The sequence below is a fragment of the Physeter macrocephalus genome, chromosome 1 (genome assembly GCF_002837175.3).
Source record: "Physeter macrocephalus isolate SW-GA chromosome 1, ASM283717v5, whole genome shotgun sequence".
Classification (NCBI taxonomy): domain Eukaryota; kingdom Metazoa; phylum Chordata; class Mammalia; order Artiodactyla; family Physeteridae; genus Physeter; species Physeter macrocephalus.
The window spans coordinates 36851012-36869681 of NC_041214.2; the positions used below are offsets into that span (position 1 = coordinate 36851012).

Below are 18670 nucleotides of genomic sequence, written 5' to 3' on the forward strand. Positions count from 1 at the left end.
ACAAAACAGAAACACAGACTTAAAAAACAAACCAAAGGGGAAAAGTTGGAGGGGGGATAATTAGGAGTTTGGGATTATCATATACACAGTATTATATATAAAATAGATAATCAACAAGGACCTACTGTATAGCACAGGGAACTCAGTATTCTGTAATAACCTATATGGGAAAAGAATCTGAAAAAGAATATATGTAACTGAATCACTTTGCTGTACACCTGAAACTAACACAACATTGTAAATCAACTATACTCCAATACAAAATAAAATAATTTTTAAAGTACTGATTTTAAAAACTGGTAATTTTAAACTGCCACACACAAAACCGGTGGTGCGCAAAACAGTCTCCTTTCCTTCTGAAGTTTATACAATTCATTGTTATCATTAATCAGTCTTTTTACAAAGAGTTCTGAGACCATTATTCCACCACTGATTAAGACTGGGGTGGCAGGTATTGGAGATAATATTCATTTAGCCTCTGAGTTTTCTGGACAGAATTGGTGAACTTGCCAGCTCCAGCTGCCTTCTTTTCCACCACTTTAATGACACAGCAACTGTCTCATGTCATGAACAGTAAAACAACGCAGAGGAGGATAGAGAAACTCTCAACACACGTGGGCTTGCTAGGAACCGTATCAACAGTAGCAGCATCACCAGATCAAAATTTTGGTGCCAGGACTTCCCTGGTGGCACAGTGGTTAAGAATCCACCTGCCAGCGCAGGGGACATGGGTTTGATCCCTGGTCTGGGAAGATCCCACATGCCACAGAGCAACTAAGCCTGTGCTCCACAACTCGAGCCCATACACTGCAACGCCTAGAGCCTGTGCTCTGCAACAAGAGAAGCCACCACAATGAGAAGCCTGTGCACTGCAATGAAGAGTAGCCCTCACTCGCTGCAACTAGAGGAAGCCTCCACGCAGCAACAAAGCCCCAATGCAGCCAAAAATTTAAAAAATAACAATAAATATAAAATAAAAATGAACTTGGGCCCATCTTCCAGCTTTTTCCCAGAATAATGATCAGTCCCCAGCTCAGCAAACTTGCAAGCAATGTGAGCTGTGTGAGAGTCCAGCACAAGTTCATATCTAGCACTGATTTGGCCTGGATGGTCAAGATAATCACTTGAGGTATGAAGCCAGCTGCTTCCATTGGTGGGTCATTTTTTCTGTCATCAGCCACATGGCCACAACGAACATCTTTGACAGACATGTTCTTGACATTGAAGCCCACATTGTCCCCAGAAAGGGCTTCACAAAAGCTTCATGGTACATTTCAACAGACTTTACTTCAGTTGTAACATTGACTGGAGCAAAGGTGACCACCACAATAGGTTTGAAAACAGTCTCCATTCAACCCACAGGGACAGTACGAATACCACCAATTTTGTAGATGTCCTGGAGGGGCAGACTCAAAGACTAGTCAGTTGGATGAGTTGGTGGCAGGATGCAATCCAGAGCAGCATGGTTCCACTGGCATTGCCATCGTTTGGATGAATTTCCATCCCTTGAACCAAGACATGTTAGCACTTGGCTCCAGCATGTTGTCACCATTCCAGCCAGAAATTGGCACCAATGCTCCTGTGTTAGGGTTGTAGCCAATTTTCTTAACGTAAGTGCTGACTTCCTTAACAATTTACTCATACCTCTTCTGGCTGTAGGGTGGCTCAGTGGAATCCATTTAACAGCAACATTTAGTTGTTTCACACCAAGAGTGTAGGCCAGAAGGGCATGCTCATGGGTCTGCCCATTCTTGGAGATACCTGTTTCAAATCCACCAGCATCAGCAGCAACAATGAGGACATCACGGTCAGACTGGGATGTGCCTGGAATCATGTTTTTGATAAAGTCTCTGTGTCCTAAGACATCAGTAATAGTCATGTAGTACTTACGGTCTCGAATTCCCACAGGGAGATATCGATAGTGGTACCACACTCATGTTCAGCTTTCAGTTTGTCCAAGACCCAGGCAATCCTCTTCAGAGACTTTTTCTGTCCAGGTGTGATTGCTTCCACCCATCCTGAAAAAAAGTGTCCACAATCACTAGCAGGTATCTGAAATTTCCTGCAACTCAAAACAATTGTGTCCAGTCGTTGGTGGCACAGATTCCTTTGTGTTGGGCCCCCATCTGGGAAGGTCCAACAGCAGTCTTTGGGTTGTTTTTAGCACTAATCATGCAATTCTGAGTGACTCGCTGGATGGTCTTCTATAGGTTAGGCCCCATTATATATTTTTTAATCCACTGTAAGGTGGCATCTCTCCTGTAATGGGTACTCATATGAATGTGCTGCAGCACAGGGTCCAAGATCACCTCAGGAATCAAAACAATTGTGCACTACATTTCCAGCCAGGCAAGGTGCAATCCAAGTGAAACCCCACTCCTCAACCCTCTCTTTGTCCTTTTCTCAATATACTGGATGGTATTTTGACAAGTCAGTCTGTGGAAGAAGTGATCCTCTTGCGTCAGAGGATATTGCTTTAGGTTAGGTGTCCCAGCGTCCCTTTTTAAGGGGATGTCTATTAGCCATGTGTTTTTGGCCTTCCCTGGCATGCTGTTAGCACACTCTCTGGTCTTACCTTTTCATAGACCTGGGGTGGGGGTGGGGTGGTTGGAGGGGGAGGAGAGCTCTGTCTCCTGGGGTTTTCATGAGCACCATCTGTAGGCTTAAAGAGTGTTCTCGTGGGACTCTGATGTCAAGCTGTTCTGAAGAAAAACTTAAGGGTGAAAGCTCATTGTTCCTCCCCCAGTAGGGGCTTACCTCTCTTCCAGTTACTCTCCTTTCAGGAATCCAGTGCCAAAGAAGTGGCATTTTGTTTTACATCTTCATTCTTCTGTTGCTGTTCCCTGAACACTTTAAAAACAACATCTACCCATTGAGAAGGGTTCATTCCAAATGCACCATCTAATCTTCACAACTTTCTCCCAATATCTGAGACACTTTGCCCAAAAAAGATCAAATTGATCATTCTAATATTTTCAGGGGTCTCAGGATCTGCATTAGTATAATGTCTGTAGGCTTAATAAATCTTTTCCAAAAATTCAGAGGGATTTGGTTTTTTGCTGAATTTCTTGAATTTTGTTTGAACCATTTTGCTTTGGTTTCCCTTTTCAAAGCCCTGCCCAAATGCACTAATAAGTAGTATTATAATAAGGGCATTCCTCCCTCATTGGGTTCCCATTTTAGTTCAGCTGTGGGTGATGCCAAGTGGGCTCCAGTTGTAGAGGACCCTCCTTATGAAGGAGGGTTGCAATCTTTCCAGTTAAAGAAGTCTGAGAAATACAGCTGACTGATCATTTGCATTTAGTCCCCATATAAGAAAAAGGTGTAAGGGAAATTACCCTGACCTGGGAGGGGCCCAAACTGGGTGCCCTGTCAGGTCTTAGATGGCGGTACTAGACCAAATCCCTGTGCCCCAGGAACTAACACAGGATTTTCTAATTGATCCCTATAAGGAGGGGCAGTTCTGAGCCCCAGGGTCAGGAATTGGTGTTGAATAGGAACGGAAAGTGGTGGATATATTGGCATAACAGCTGAAGGAGTTAAGGTTTTTTATCTTCCCCCCAGAATTAGACTTTTTAAATTGAAGTATAATAGATTTTTTTTAAATTTTATTTATTTATTTATTTGGCTGCTTTGGGTCTTTGTTGCTGCGCACAGGCTTTTCTCTAGTTGCGGAGAGAGAACAGGGGCAACTCTTCATTGTGGTGTGTGGGCTTCTCATTGCAGTGGCTTCTCTTGTTGCAGAGCATGGGGTCTAGTCGCACAGGCTTCAGTAGTTGTGGCACACGGGCTCAGTAGTTGTGGCTCGCGGGCTCTAGACTGCAGGCTCAGTAGTTGTGGTGCACTGGCTTAGTTGCTCCGTGGCATGTGGGATCTTCCCAGACCAGGGCTTGAACCTGTGTCCCCTGCATTGGCAGGCGGATTCTTAACCACTGCACCACCAGGGAAGTCCGAAATATAGTTGATTTACAGTGTTTTGTTACTTTCAGGTGTACAGCAAAGTGATACTGTATATACATATATATATTCTTTTTCAGATTCTTTTCTCTTATAGGTTATTAGAAAATATTGTATATACTTCCCTGTGCTATACAGTAGGACCTTGTTGTTTATCTATTTTATATATAGTAGTGTGTATATGTTAATCCCAAACTCCTAATTTATCCCTCCCCCTCCTTTCCCTTTTGGTGACCATAAGTTTGTTTTCTATGTCTTTGGGTCTATTTCTGTTTTGAATATAAGTTCATTTGTATCATTTCTTCTTGGATTCCACATATAAGTGATATATGATATTTGTCTTTCCCTGACTTACTTCACTTAGTATGATAATCTCTAGATCCATCCATGGTGCTGCAAATGGTGCTGCGATCCCACTCCTCGGCATATATCTGGACAAAACTCTAATTCGAAAAGATACATGCACCCCAGTGTTCACTGCAGTACTATTTACAATAGCCAAGACATGGAAGCAACCTAAGCGTCCATTGACAGGTGAATGGATAAAGATGTGGTATATACATACACACACACACACACACACACACACACAAACACACACACACAGTAGAATATTACTCAGCCATAAAAAAGAATGGAGGAGTTAAGATTTGAAGCAACATATTCTCACTCTCATTCTCTTCCTTTTCTTATTTTCCTTGATGTAATAGCACAAATGCTTGCTCATAAAGGATTTCGTCATTCTTCCCTGCTTCTTCACAGAATAGCCATAAATAGTAATTGATCATCTCTAACCATTAGAGGATGACTTTTTGCCTTGGCATCAACCAAACAGGGAGAATTCTGGGCTGAGGGTTTTGGTGATTTTAGGAACCAAGTGGAATCTTTTTCTCTTCTCTCTAGGAATGTCCCACAGACACACCATCCCTCCCCCATTCCTTTTCTCCATTTGACATCAGTAAAAGTTTTAAATATCACAAAATTGATTTGACTGTAAATGAAGAAATAATATGAAGTGAAGAAACAAAATGAAGTGAAAAACTCAGAGGACAAACAGTAAATCCTAAATAAACTCTCAAGTTTGGTCTTGGAGTTTTACATATACAACGACACAGGAGACCATAAATGATGTAATTAACACAGCAAGGGTAGCAGTGCATGGTGCACAGGGTCCCAAGATAACCCTGCCTAAACCCCCTGTGGAGATCTGGACAGGTACAGTGGCCACACATTTTTACAGTAAAATATCATCTTCTTCTCACTCATGGGTTCATGGCTGTAATCAGATCACTTATCCAAAACCTACCTAAGAGAACTTTCTTTAAGGGATATTTAAAACATTCCCCATTTTTAAAGACAGAAATTCAAGACAAAACACAAATGGCACATATAAATGCTAGCATCCAAAGAAGCAAACAAACCAGTTCACAAATCGAGTAAAAGTCTAACAACTCTTTCCTCTCTCCAACAGTGTACCCTAAACAAAGGTATTTTAGCTTAAAGCTCATTACCTGGGAGGCAAGGTTCCCAAAGATGGGCCATTATGTATAATTTAAGCTTATAGGCAACATCCCTTTAGTGATTAACTTGTAATACAATACAAAGTTTCTTTCCCATTAATCTGCAGATGGACTGTGTGTCTGCATTTGAGTTTGAAGGAGAAATTTTCTGATCACCTTTTAGGATCACAAGTGTGAGCCTTGTCACTTAGAGCCAGACAGGGAGCAGAGGATCCACTTCATTCCCACTCCCCACCACCAGAACCTTGTACAGCTCCCTATTTTTGAAGAGGATCAGGACCCTGTTCCAGCAAACCTTTTCAGTGGCCCAGAAGAAGTGACCTGAGTTCTACTGAGCCAGGTGGGAAAGGAGGATGCCTTCTCTACGCTTACAGGGTACAAAAGCCAAAGTCTGCCTGGTCCAACAGACACTAAGCAAAACACCTGTGGCTTGCTAAGAATCTTAGGTCACTTTCTGGCTCCAGCTCTTGTCATCAAATATTCAACTCGAGGAAAATGGAACTCTGCCTACTATGGATAAGCAGTACATGGTCTGGATACACGTCACTCACCTTTCTGTTTGGAGCCCATGCAATACTAGTGGCTGACTCCTGAGCTGTGTTGGCAGATGGAAAGGCATGGAGTTCAAATGGGCTTGAACTTGATCCACTGTTTTAGATTTTGTCTTGAAATGAGGAAATTTTTGTAACCAAACTTCATTCAGTTTAGACATTTCTTCCAGTCTTAGTTGGTATTAGCTATTAGTTATGAAATAGGTAAATACTGGGCCTCATATAAATTCTGTAGGCCTCAGTAAGGCCAACTGGTCAATACATACCTGCTTTAACACTATTCACAATAGCTAAGATATGGAAACAACCTAAATATCCATCAACAGATGAATGGATAAAGAAGATGTTTTATACACACACACAATGGAATATTAGCTGGAAAAAAGAATGAAATAATGTCATTTGCAGCAACATGGATGGACCTAGAGATTATCATACTAAGTGAAGTAAGTCAGGCAGAAAAACAAATATCACATGATATCACCTATATGTGGAATCTAAAATGTAACACAAACGAACTTATCTACGAAACAGAAACAGACTCACAGACTTAGAGAACAGACTGTGGTTGCCAAGGGAGAGGAGCAGCATGGGAGGGCTGGATTGGGAGTTTGGGATTAGCAGATGCAAACTAGTATATACAGAATGGTTAAACAACAAGGTCCTACAGTATAGCACAAGGAACTACATTCATTATCCTGTGAAAAACCATAATGGAAAAGAGTATATATATCTGAATCACGTTTCTGTACAGCAGAAATTAACACAACATTGTAAATCAACTATACAATAAAATACACTTTAAAAAAAAAAAGCCCATTAGTGCCTGCATTGGCTGAAGGTCACTGCTTTGGAAGTTCCCCCTGCTCTTGCAGGAAGTATGGCAGGAGAATGGGCTGGTGGTGCTTATCTTGCTTCTATAAATTGTTTCATAATGGAGTGTTCTTGTGATGAGGTGGGGCACATTGCTGATACCGGTGTTGCTGAAATGTTGTCCCCAGAGCATGTAAATACGGACAGACAGAAGTAGGTCTCGTGCTATGAGGCCCCCTTGGGCAAACATTTTTAGGAGCTTCCTAATCACATGTCACTTGGTGGCTACCTGTCTTCTGTACAGGAACTAGTTCTTCACAGAAGAGTTTACTTGACTAATGATGGAAGACGTTTCCCCTGCTTTCAGAAATTTTCTATCAAGTTGACTTCATTGTAACCAGAGACATTTCTCCTTCAGTTTCCAGTATTATTGCTGTATCTGCTATAAAGTCACATCTGCCAGCTTCCAGTCGTAATTCCTGAGGACTAGTGGGAACTGGGCCCCAGAAACAACAAAGCATGCAGTACAAGACAGCTGCCATCAACATCCTGCCTCTAGCGACTGCCCAGGGTCCCCCGAAGTAAGAGGACCCAATTAAAGTGTCATTGTCCCCTCCAGAAAACAGAGTCCTGTGTGTGCATGGTTGCCAACCTCCATCCCATTATTTGCTTTTCTGCTTTTAAATGTTGTTTCCAAAGAACTTACAGCAGTCCCTGTCATGCATTGTTTTTCATTCTTTTTAGATTAATGAGGTGGCCTGCTCAAGTTAGATGAGCCAAATTAATCTCAATGAATGCAACCCATAACACGGTAAAAGCGAATAAGTGACTTTAACTCTGCTTGCCAAAGAATCTTTTTGGCATGGGACGTGCCTAATTTTTCCTTCCTAACATTCGACAGGAAGAGTGAAAGTGACAGTCATGATCTTGATTCTCCTAAAGCAGACTTTTTAAGAGCATCGAGTATGTGTCAGGGCATTTAGAAAATTTGTTGTTGTTTTTAAAGAGAAAGGATAAGATATCCATCAAGTTCAGCACTGCATCGAATTTGCTTTATTTGAGAAGGAAGTAACTGCATCACAAAAGTCCTGACAAAGATATTAATGGGACTCTGTCAGAATGAATAATAATAAATGGTTTTCTTGGGCATCCAACATAAATGTCCTTATCTAAAATGGTATGTTGAGATGATGAAGCAAAGATGACAATAGAACAGTTGTTCTATTTTCCATTTTGGACAACAGACCAAAAAAATGGACAAAAAACTGTCCATTTTTTTCTGCTAACTGTAGAAACAATGAACGTGATGCTTTACCTAACAAAGGAGTACTGGTGACTGTAAGGAGGGGGCCCCTTCCCTCCTCCAACAGAGAGTTTACCAGCTGCCAATAACAGCCAGCCTGCTGCTAAAATGTCACCAAAAGGGACACAACTGAGGTTACAGTATCCACAGAGGACATGGATATTTAGGAAAACATGAGTCAAAGCAGAGGAAGTAAGCAAAGAAAAAAGAACTGATGAAAAGAAAGTAAATAAGGAAAAGATCTATTCTATAAAAACTCTAGACTTTTTTCAACCTGTAAAATTAGAACCAGCAGCATCTCTTCCCTGCTTACATGGTTCCTTTCTCTAGCCAGTAACCACGAGGACGCCTTCGCCATGGGAAGAATATTGTGATTTAATGACCCAAAGCCCTTTGTTAAATGCCATTTCCCATAAAGAGAGGCTCAAGGTTCTGTGGCCCAGGAGCCATTGAGATGTGCGTTTATGAGGAGGCCCATCCAAACCACGTCAAACACGGGAAATTCTCACCATGGTTTACAAAGGCAAGTCTTTCCCTCACCTGACACATTGCTTGTTAACCTTGGCTGCAACTTAGAACCATGCAGGTTGCTTTTAAAACCCAAGTCCAGTATCCTCAGAATCTCTGGAGCTGGTTCCCAGATGTCAGTGTTTCTTAAAGCTCAGATACTACAAAGCACAGTGAAGGTTCAGAACCACTGGCCTGAAACAGCATGATGTACAGATGGGCAAGTCATGTAGGGCACCTGGGTCAGTTATTTGGGAACTTCCCTAGAGCAATTCACATGGAAGAAAATTTTATTAAAATGTAATAATAATAATGTGTATATGTGCATAGTACTACTTTATATTATAAAGTGTTTTTATGTCCTTGTGAGAGTGCCCCGCTGGGAAAATGCTTTGCATCTTGTAAAACTACACAAATGTTAGATGTAATCAGCCTGGGACTTCCCTGGCAGTCCAGTGCGTAAGACTCTGTGATTCCACTGCAGGGGGCAAGGGTTTGATCCCTGATTGGGGAATTAAGATCCCTCATGCCGCATGGCCAGAAAAAAACAACAAAAAAAGAAGTGATCAGCCTGTGTGATCACTGAGGAAATGAGCAGAATGAGAGGCCTGGGACTCGGTCGGTTCTCACCAAACAAGTGGCTGGCAGACCTTTTACCAAAATTGGCTCCCTGAATTTCCTGTGTCCTCTCCACAACAACTTGGGAGTCAGAATTATCTTTGAAGATGTCCCTAAAAGATTGACATATTTGGTTTCCTCTATTATGAACTGTGATTTAGCCTCATGTACAAACATGTATTAAAAATTGCTCTAAGTTGCCTTAGAAATATGTTGCTTTAGTATCTCCATGATAAGATCACAAGTGAAACAAACTCAATTTTAGCTTGTCTGAAGTTTTCAAAGTTTGTTATTGTTGTTGTAATATTTGCAATTGTATTTTTTTTCACTTGCCCATCAGAGGTTTAGGAAAAACTACTGAGAGGAAAAATGGAAAGTGGAGAAAACCTTATCTATTAACTTAGTTTCTTTGGATGCAAATTGGGATAGATGAAGACTGTTCTTCTCCTGGCTGAATGCTTTAGAAGAACCTAGAGAAACCGCTGTGGAGCTGGAGGGTCTCTAGTGGGGGTGAAGCTGACTTACTGATCAGTGAGTCCCCCTCTCAGGCCTCATCAGGACCCCTCTCCCTCAGGACTTGAAGATAATAACCACATGACAGTTATTGAAACCCCCCAAGTGTCAGACGCTTTACCCACAGTCTCTCATTTAATCCTCAACCACCCTCTGAGTCAGTTATTATCATCTCTACTTTACAGATGAGGAAATTGCAACTCAGAGATTTTGTGACATCTCCAAGTCAAATATCCAGAGAATGGCCAAGCTGGGTGAGAACTGAAGGTCGTGCTCCTCTGGACTCCTGGTCACACATTCTGGGCAGGGCCCCAGCTTCCTAACTGTTCTGGTGGAAAGCCCTCTCTTCAGCTGTGGGGAAACAGGAGCCCCCTTCCCCAGGGCACACCTGTCGATGTGGTTTAGACAACTTTTCTGGGAGGCAGTTTCTCCCAAGTCTGCAGAAGAAAAGGTGGGTGTCATGTCCCTTAAATTCACCACTTCTCACCTCTTCTCCCATCACCTGAGATGGGAAGGGGGCAGAAAGAAGACTGGTTTCCCAGAGCCAGGCCTGATGAGAACTGGATGGGAGTGAGTGTGAGAGGAAGGGCTGGCCTTGGGTGTGGGATCACCTACCACCAGACTGGGGAGCTCTGGTTGATGCCACTTGTATTTACAACCAAGTGAAACTGCTCTATTGGCAGGGCTAACTTAGCTTCACATCCTCGAAGAGCAAGAGGACCAAGTATGTATTTGAGGGGTCAGGTGGTAATGGTGAATAGAAAGTAAGGATGAAAATATCTGCCCTTCACAAGGGCAGATGCCCTTGTGCCACTTGTGCCCTTCACAAGTCTAAATAGTTATATTACCCTCTTGGTCAACTCCATAGTTATTGTTTTGACCTGAGCAAGGGTCTTAAGCCTGACTAGTAGATATTGATTAGACCGGCAAATAGATTTAGGCAGCAAAACAGTAGGAGACTTAAAAAAAACCCTGAGTTTCCAGAATATCAAAGAAGTCATACCAGCTAAAACTGCTGAACCAACTTCTTTAAAAATAAGCATTGATTCAAAATGTAATAGAATAGTGAACTCTTGCATCTTTTTAAGGACGTTGTCTCAATTTTCTCTCCATCTAATGAGGTGGGAAGAAGCATTGGACAAGACAGATAGTCACTCTTGGACTCTGTGCCTCTTCATGGATGGGAGGCCTATGAAGAATGTCTGTGGATTAGTCATTTCTTCTATTTATGTGGTAAGTTAGGTTGACCTAATTGTCTAGTGACCCTTCTATTTCACCATCAGTCAGAAAAGTGATGAGCTTTTTAGGACCTTGGTGCTCCCAGGCATGGAGATCCCACCATTTCTTATTTGCTCATCTCTGTGTTTAATTATTGGTCTGGCCACAGTGAGGGGGCGTGATTCCTCTTTGTTACCTCCTGAACTGTTTGTTTGTTGATTCTACATTGAAGCAGGGGTGTTTCCTAGTCTCACGGAAATTAGAGAGACATTCAGAGAACCCACTGACTGAATAAATAAAAATTAGGGAAAAATCATTATCGGTCAATCATCCAGTTGGATTTTAAGAGGACATGAAAGAAAAGGAGTAACTGATTTTTAAAACTTAAAAATAAACTGTATTATAAAAGTAATATTTGTTTATCATATAAGGTTAGAAAAAAAAAGAGAAAAACACTTCATGATCTCACCTTGTAGAGTTACTAAGACTGTTAACATCTTCTAGAACTTCTGTGCCTATGCATGTGTATGTTTGTATAAGATTATACTGTGCATGCTGTTTCATAGTCTTTTTTTCCATTGGTAATATATCCTTCAGTGTCTTAAAGTTTGGGGGGTTTTGGTTTCTCAGTTAGAAACAGGCCTATGATGGGCATCTTTATAGCTAAACCTTTGTGGACATCATTAATTATTCTTAAGTAAATTACTGAAAGGGAAATGACTGGATCAAAGGATATGGAACACCTAATTGCCCCTCAGAAAGACTGCATCAAGTTACATGTGTTCAAAATCTCCTCTATTTAAGACAAGAGTAGCTGGGCCCTCCCTGAGAGGTGTGCACAGGCTTCCTCCTCCACTTACCAGTAATTCTTACCCTGCTTCCAACTGAGGATATCACTGTTTTTCTTTCCTTTAACAAGTTCCTGAGAGGGCAATGCTCACCCTTCCCTTATTTCCCTTTTCTCTCTCCACTCCTAGGACTGGATTTATCACCCCAGTGAGCCAAGCAAGGACCCTTAATACCATCTTGGAATTCCCAGGATCTCAGAGAGGAGCTAATGCCCTGGGTGAAATTATTAGGCCATTATGTGGAAAGCAGGAAGGAATGCAAAAGCACATATGACTCTAGCTTGTGGGTATTGGATGGGTCCAAGTATCTTCATCAGGACCAGTCCACAGCCCTGGGAAGAGTGGGCTGTTACATGGCAAGGGAGGAAGGAGGCTGACTCCACATGGCCTGCCTGGTAGGAGGTGGTGATTTGGCTGGCAGGATGGGAATGGTATTAACATTGACACCATAGCTGTGTCTGTCTCCAGTAAACCATTTCTGTGAGGGCAAGAGAGGGCTGGTGTTTTCACAGCCCTGCTGCTGAGGACCCTGTCCATGTTCCTTATACCAGGGGCTGCACAACTCAATCCTCTCAGGGAGTAATGTCAGGAAGACCTGTCCTTCCTGTGAAAAAGAGTATGATTCCTTGACTCAGGTAAAGAAAGGTATTTAATCCTACCTGCCTCCTTGAAAGCAAAGTAAAAGTGAAGCAACTATTCTTAGCCTCATTTCTGGTGTAATCATCTCTCCTCACTCCATCTTTCCTATCTGGGTTGCCTGCAAAGAATATTTAGGTCTGTATTTCCAGGTATATATGGTCCTACAGTGTATGTGCTTTTATGGTAAGTCACACCACCTCTCACAGAGAAGGAAAGAAAGCGGGGAGGTAGGAAGGGAAGGAGGTCACCTGGAGGATTTTCTGAGTGGCAGATTTGAAACTTAACTGTGAGTCTTGATTTCCACTTTAATTTACTTAAATACTGGAAGGAATTTATTCCCTTCCATTTATCCAGAACAAGAGGGACATAATAAATAATTGTTAAATTCTTGTTTACTAAAGACTTAAATTCAGGAGTTAGGAGAACTCTTGAAGGAGTGTTTCCCAGATACCTGTGGAGGGGATGGAGGGGAGGGGATGGAAGGAAGGACGAAGGGAGAAGAGAAGAAGGGAGAAATGAGCTATGGCCTGGGAGCATCTCCTAAACCACAGGGAGGGCCCAAGCCTGGAATCACTGCAGGGTGGTGACACTGGCTGCTCTCCCAGCGGGGGCACGATGCTTGCTCTGGGGGCTCAGGCGTAGCCTGACAGCATGGCAAGTGATTTGGGCCACGTCCCAGGAGCTGACAGTCTCCTAAACGGTGCTGAGAAGCTGATAAAAGCTGAAGAGACTTGATGAGCACTTCTTAGACCCGCTCACTGTCATTGCCAGTGGAGCCCATGATCTTAATTGTGGAGCCCAGAAAACTGGGATCTGAATGCTGCCAAGTGACACCACTGGAAGTGCCTGCCATTCTAGGCAGCTCTGTCCCCTGGTGCAGGAGGTAAAGAGTGAAGCTCTCACGAAAAGTTTCCAGATTTTAAGTTATATTTTTCTCAATAAAATGTAAAAAACAAGAGTCAGATATACAGATAAACTCTCCTTTCTTCTTTCTGCCCCATGTGTGTGCAGTCCCCTAGGCTGTAAGTTAACATATGATGAATTAATCATATTACATTTAATCAAAGCTCATTATCAAACTACTAGTAATTGTCCAGCCAGCACTTTATTACCTGCTGTGTTAAGCAGGACTTCCTATTATCTATCCTAAAAACCCCTTTCTTCAAGCTCTAAGAGGCTGCATGGTGGTCAAAATTTTTGAAATTTGATAGGAAGATTCTCGATCATTCCTTGCCCACTTCATTAGACATCAGCTTTAGTCTTCTGTGAACTCCCAGGGGCAGGTTTCACAGGTAGCATGGAAAGGCCTCCAAGAGGCACACATGAGAAGGGAATGGAATGAGCATATTGAAGATTTTGTTTTTCCTTCTATTCATTTAACCTTATTCTTTCCTCTGGTCTGGCTTCCCCTCTGCGTCCCGCTGACCAGCATAGTGCTCGGCAGGTGACAGGCAGAACCTCCAGAAGGCTTATTTGGTAAGTGAATGAAATGAACATACTGAACATACTGGAGTATCTTCTTTTTTTTTTTTTTGTCTTTCAATTTCCTTGGTTATTCTATTTGCCTTTCTCCTGGTTGACTCCAAGCACCATAGTGACATTCTTGTAAAGGTCTGAAACCATTACAGAGGCCCACAGGGCAAATTGCACATTTATGTACCCTACGCTTCTAGATGTTAATGGTCAGATTAAAACTTGAATAAGTGGAGGGCAGACTTGTTCCTGGTGAAAAGACTACATTTCATAAAATTGCCTGTTATTTCTAAGTTGTACCTAAAGGTCCAGGGCCGTTCCATTATAATCCCACCAGAGTTGATGGAAGGCAGTGAACAGAAAAGGCATGAGGGGATAATTCTGTAAAAATGGTTCTCAAATTCATCCAGAATAATAAGATAGAGGAAATCTCAAAAGAAATTCTAAAGATAATAAGTAAATGGGGAAAGATTTATCTTTCCAAACTCTAAACCATAAACACTGCTTTAAGAATGAACAAAGCCCATGTGGTACTGGCACACAAATAAGTAGATCTAAAAAAATAATAGAACAAGTATAGAAAGATGCTTTTACAAGCAGTCAGTTTTTTAATTTTAAGATATTTGAAACACAGGAATCCATAACTCCATACAATAATACATATAAATAAGTGGGAGAGAAGGGAGGACTATGGCTTTCAATGGAATGTTGACTGCCTGGCTGACAAGTGTGGAAGGAGTGCTAGAGTTGGAAAATCATTGTTCTGCAGCCATCATGGTACAGACAAGAATCATCAGTGGATACTAAGTCAAGGGGGAGGGAGGGACAGATTTTGATGGTAAGCAGGATATTTGCATGGTATTAAAGTGTCTCCCCACACATGGAAGCAACCTAAATGTCCATCAACAGATGAATGGATAAAGATGTGGTATATATATATATATACACACACACACACCACACACACACACACACACACACACACACACACACACACACACACACACACACACACACACTGGAATATTAGCCATAAAAAGAATGAAATAATGCCACTTGCAGCAACATGGAATGGACCTGGAGTTTATCATACTAAGCGAAGTGAGTCAGACAGAGAAAGACAAACATCATATGATATTACTTATATGTGGAATCTAAAGTATGACACAAATGAACTTACCTATGAAACAGAAACAGACTCAGACATAGAGAACAGACTTGTGGTTGCTGGGAGGGCAGGGAGATGAATTGGGAGTTAGGGGTTAGCAGATGCAAACTATTATGTATAGAATGGATAACAACAAGGTCCTACTGTATAGCACAGGGGACTATATTCCATATCCTGTGACAAATCATAATGGAAAAAAATAAAGTGTCTTCCATGGATCGCTTACTAGTTAAAAGGGGAAAACACTAACTATACAGTAATTACCAGGTGATCAAAATTAATAGTACCAATATGGGACAGATGAATATCATGAAACCAGATATAATACTTTGAGACAAAATGTCACTTCTATCATATCCCAGCTGGAATGTATAATCTGAATTTAGTCATTAAGGAATGTCAGGCAATTCCCCCCAAAGAAAAAGGGAATGAATGCTTTCAAAAAATGTCAAATGCATAAAATTAAAAAAAAAAAGACTGGGTATAGATTAAAAGAGATTAAAGAGACATGACAACCAAATGTAATACCTGATCCTAAACTAGATCCTGTGTTGGAGGTGGGGAGGGATGCTAGGAAGGACATTATTGCTAAAATTGGAACATGGACTTTATATATTTTTTTTATTGAAGTATTGTTGATTTACAATGTTGTTAGTTTCAGGTGTACAGCAAAGTGATTCAATTATACATATCTATATATCTATATATATGTATATTCTTTTCCAGATTCTTTTCCCCTATAGGTTATTACAAAATATTGAGTATAGTTCCCTATGCTATACAGTAGGTCCTTGTTGGTTGTCTATTTTATATACAGTAGTATGTATATGTTAATCCCAAACTCCTAATTTATCCCTCCCCTGGAACATGAACTTTAAAGTATTGTATCAATGTTAAATTTACTTAAATTGACAACCCTACTGTGGTTATGTAAGAGAAATTCTAATTTCTAGAAAATGCACACTGAAGTATCCAGAGGAAAAGAGTCACAGGGAGTGCAACTTACTCTCAAAAGTTCAGGAAAAGACTCAGGAGGAACTATTTATATAAAATAGGTAGATAGATAATAGAGCAAATGGGTGCAAAATGTTAGCAATAGGTGAATCTAGGTAAAAGGTACATGGAGGGCTTCCCTGGTGACGCAGTGGTTGGGAGTCCACCTGCCGATGCAGAGGACGTGGGTTCGTGCCCTGGTCCAGGAGGATCCCACATGCCACGGAGTGGCTGGGCCCGTGAGCCATGGCCACTGAGCCTGCACGTCTGGAGCCTGTGCTCCTCAACAGGAGAGGCCACGACAGTGAGAGGCCCACGTACTGCAAAAAAAAAAAAAAAAAAAGGTACATGGATGTTCTTTGTACTATTATTGCAACTTCTCTGTAACTTTGAAATTATTTCCAAATAAAAAGTGTTTTTTTGTTGTTTTTGTTTTTGTTTTAAGAATACACAGTTGGGACTTCCCTGGTGGCACAATGGTTAAGAATCTGCCTGCCAATGCAGGGGACATGGTTTCGATCCCTGGTCCAGGAAGATCCCACATGCCATGGAGCAACTAAGCCTGTGCACCACAACTGCTGAGCCTGCGCTCTAGAGCCCATGAGCCACAACTACTGAGCCTGCACACCACAACTACTGAAGCCCGTGTACCTAGAGCACATGCTCCACAACAAGAGAAGCCACCACAGTGAGAAGCCTGTGCACTGCAATGAAAAGTAGCCCCCACTTGGCGCAACTAGAGAAAGTCCACGTGAAGCAACGAAGACCCAATGCAGCCAAAAATAAAAATAAAATAAAATAAATTTATAAAAAAAAATATATGTCCACTATTTAAAAATACTAAAAAAAGAAAAAAGAAAAATGAATACACACAGTTATGGTCCCATTTATATAAAGTTCAAGAATAGGCAAAACTGGGACTTCCCTTGTGGTCCAGTGGTTAAGAATCCGCCTTCCAATGCAGGGGATGTGGGTTTGATCCTTGGTCAGGGAATTAAGATCCCACATTCTGCGCGGCAACTAAGCCTGCACGCCGCAACTACTGAGCCTGCAAGCTCTAGAGCCTGCATGCCACAACTAGAGAGCCCATGTGCTGCAACTACTGAGCCTGTGTGCTCTGGCATGGAACGAAAGATCCCGCATGCCACAACAAAGATCCTGCGTGCCACAACCAAGACCTCACACAGCCAAATAAATAATTTAAAAAATAAAATAAAATAAAAAAGGATAGACAAAACTACTAGAGAGGTACTGAGCGGGTGGGGCTCACAGGAGTCAGGTGTGGTGTTGGAGACATTTTATACCTGGATCTCAGTAATGGCTACGTGACTGTATGTTTATATGTAAACATTTATTGAGTTGTTTGCTTAAAATTTGTGTACATATACATACTATGCCTCAATTATAAATTTAATTTAAAAAATTTTTTATTAATTGTGGTTGAGAGCAAGTCATATATGAAAGTGGAGGAATGCAATGAAATTGCATTTGTAATGAAATGGGACCAAGAAAAACTACTTTTACTTCAAAATTGGCCTCAGAACTTTCACACATGAAACAAACTATTCTAAATCACCATAGGACTACACACAACAGAATGATACAATTGCTGTGCAAGAAAGGCTAAGTCGGAGAAGGATTGGCAGAGAGGTTGATTAGGAAAGATCTCCAGGAAACTTGAGGTGAGGCTTGAAAGGAAATATAGGAGTTGGAAAGGAAGAGGATTACATAGCATACTTACTAATTTCCCTTCTTCAACCATTTATGTAAGCTTTTAGGTTGGTGAGGCTTTCATTTGAGACTGGCTTGGTCTTTTTTTTTAATGCACAAGTATAGAACTGAAGAAAGTCGTATCTGTAATATAAAGAAATAAACGAGAGTATATTATCTCTCTGAGGAGAAGTATTTAAAAAAAAAACAAACTATGATGATGGATTCTCGAGACATGGGGCTGCAAGAGAAGGTTGGCACTTAGCAAGTCTACATACTTACTTAAACCCACATTTATAGAGGACCCTCTCCCATGTCCTGGACAAAAGTGCTATTCTTGGGAGACCAAGATGTGTCCCTCAAAGCCCCAAAGAGCTTACACACTCATAGGAATACATAACAAAGAGTCATATTAAAAATGGCAAGTTGGGACCTCTCGTCTGCAAAGTGAAATGAGATCACACTTTTTTGTACCCCCTCTGCTCCAAAACATAACAGTGATGGACAAGATATGCAAATAGACATAGCCAGCCTCCACAACAAATAAACCAGAAAAGGAAAAATATGTAAAGCAGAGAACAAACTGAAGCACAAGCCTCTTAAGACATGGGTGAGAAAAGAAATTGTTGCAGTGGAGTTAAAGGGGCCAAAATGCTTGATTAAAGAGGGGAGACCAAAGCCAGAGGAAGGGCTACACCATCCCAATAGCCTCACCAAATGAAGACAAGGGGAAAAAAAAAAAAACCTTTTGTCTATGTCATTTTCTGGCCTAAACATACATACATACACACTCACACACACACACACACACACACACACACACACACACTGGAATATTA

At 41.4% G+C, this 18670-nt stretch overlaps 1 pseudogene; it reads right to left on the reverse strand.

The window, feature by feature from the left end:
* Positions 1 to 217: 217 nt before the first annotated feature.
* Positions 218 to 2080, reverse strand: LOC102984509 (elongation factor 1-alpha 1-like; annotated as a pseudogene).
* Positions 2081 to 18670: the final 16590 nt, after the last annotated feature.